Raw genomic sequence first — 2,432 nt, 5'->3', positions numbered from 1 at the left:
ACTCGAAAAGTTCTTAACGAAAAAATATTTTATTATAGCGTTTTGGAAAGCTCTCGAGATGTGCTATAAGAATATGCAATGAAAAATGGGGTGTTCCATTTAAAAAAATTAATGTGACCTTGACCTGACCTTCGCTACGCAACCCAAGGTCAAACTGATGTGTTCAGTGAATACATCTTTTTAAACGCCACAACTTTTGTCTGAAACATTTTTTGTAAAACTTACATTTTTTCTAATATTCGGGCGTCCCGGACGTACTTTCCGAACACCCTGTGTATACAGGGTGAGTCATTTTAGTCTATGGATCCGAATATCTTCCAAATTACGGTATCTACAAAAAAATGGTTTAGATAAAAGTTGACCAGGACAGAGGGGGTCATTCAATTGTACCATTGGTTTTGACCTTGAGGTCAATTTTGAAGGTTACTTCAAGGTCACGATGGTTTTTTCTAATGGGACACCCTATTTTTGACTGCGGATTTCGAAAGAGCGGAAAATTTTACATCAAACTTGTCTTATGAAAAAATTGTTTTTGCGACCTTGGAAAGGTCAAAAATGAAGGTGAAATGTCTGAAAAACGATCTGGTGTACTTTTTCTGAAATGACGTGGTTTTCTGGGTAACACAAATGTGCATAATGCTTAAACAAAGTCAATGAATTGTAAAAGTGTAAATCACTTTAACTAGCTTGACCTTGAGGTCAATTTTCAAGGTTGTTTGAGGCTCATAACGCATTTTTTGATCAGTAAACCCTATTTTTGACCGCAGAACCTGTTTCTTGACAATGGGCTCTTAAACAATGGCACTTTTTACATGAGCATAGGGATTTTTTAGTTTTTCGACCTGACCTTTTGAAGGTCATATCAAGGTCATATCAAGGATAAATGGAAATCCATTTCTACTACGGGAGAAGCGGACGTAAGGTATCCGATACCTAATGCTAATAATCAACGATTGAAAAAAACTAAACAATTACGTTTGATTTAAGATTTATAATTATTGTTATAATAATAGAGTTTTATTCCTTTTCTTTCTTACTCACTTCTGCATAATTGAAAAATTTACTATTTAAAGTTGCTTAAATTTTTCAGACATTTCACCTTCATTTTTTACCTTTCCAAGGTCGCAAAAATAATTTTTTCATAAGACAAGTTTGATGTAAAATTTTCTGCTCTTTCGAAATCCGCAGTCAAAAATAGGGTGTCCCATTAGAGAAAACCATTGTGACCTTGAAATAACCTTCAAAATTGACCTCAACGTCAAAACCAATGGTACAATTGAATGACCCCCTCTGTCCTGGTCAACTTTTATCTAAACCATTTTTTTGTAGATACCGTAATTTGGAAGATATTCGGAACCATAGACTAAAATGACTCACCCTGTATATATATATATATATATATATGTGTGTGTGTGTGTGTGTGTGTGTGTGTGTGTGTACACACATACACACATACGCACGTACGCACGCACGCTCGCACGCACGCACGCACGCACGCATGCACACATATATTAAAGATTATTCGATTAACAGCTAAACATAGTCAATATAATTAAGAATTATTTATTTGACAATTAATATAAGCAATATATACAGGGTGTCTCAGACCTCCATGTCGACCTTTTATGAAAACGTAGAACGGAGGTGAGCAAAAAAGTCCTGTGCTGTTTTACGATATTCGTGATAGTTTTCGAGAAATCATTTTGTCTCAGTTAATGAGAACAGAGGAAGCGGCAGCCAAAAGAAAGATTTCTTCGGCCGTCGCGCGACAGTGATACACGCGAATCGCGACACTGTGTTTCTCCGTTCATAGCTACGAAACAGCGAGGCTCATACTGATACACTAACACATGTGCATGACATATCCGTATGCCGAATCAACGCCCAATCTAATATTATTTTATCGCTTTGTTGTTTCACCTCTACACTGCTGCCGAAACAACGACTCGTTTCGATTTGGCACACGGATGTTATGCACATGTGTTAGTGTAGTAAGCCTCGTGTCTTGTAGCTATGGGCGGAGGGTCGCAGCGAGTCGCGATTCGCATGTATCACGGTCGCGCGCCGGTTGAAGACATCTTTCTTTCGGCTGCCGTTTCCTCTGCTCTTATTAGCTGAGACAAAATAATTTCTCAAAAACTATTGTGAATATCGCAAAACGGCAGACTTTCTTGCTCACCTCAATCCGTTCTACGTTCTCACAAAGAGTCATCATGGAGATCTGAGACACCCTGCGTGCGTGCGTGCGTGCGTGCGTGCGTGCGTGCGTGCGTGCGTGTATGCGCGTGTGTATGTATTACCTATATCAATTATCAATTAAATAACCCTTAATTACATTGACTGTGTTCAATCGTTAATCGAATAATCTCTGATTACTTTCGCTCGTTTTAATCGTTAGGTTTTTATCGTTAGGTTGTTCTTTCGACCTGAAT

The 2,432-nt window shown here is 38.2% G+C and overlaps 1 protein-coding gene across 6 annotated transcripts in view; it reads right to left on the bottom strand.

The window, feature by feature from the left end:
• Positions 1 to 2,432, bottom strand: part of LOC116852611 (ribosomal protein S6 kinase beta-2-like) — a 66,284-nt gene that overhangs the window by 52,413 nt on the left and 11,439 nt on the right. The window lies entirely within an intron of this gene.

The sequence above is a fragment of the Odontomachus brunneus genome, unplaced genomic scaffold (assembly GCF_010583005.1).
Source record: "Odontomachus brunneus isolate Ranch 3 - 2012 unplaced genomic scaffold, Obru_v1 Obru_scaffold_240, whole genome shotgun sequence".
Taxonomy (NCBI): Eukaryota; Metazoa; Arthropoda; class Insecta; order Hymenoptera; family Formicidae; genus Odontomachus; species Odontomachus brunneus.
This window is presented reverse-complemented; position numbering and strand designations above follow the sequence as displayed.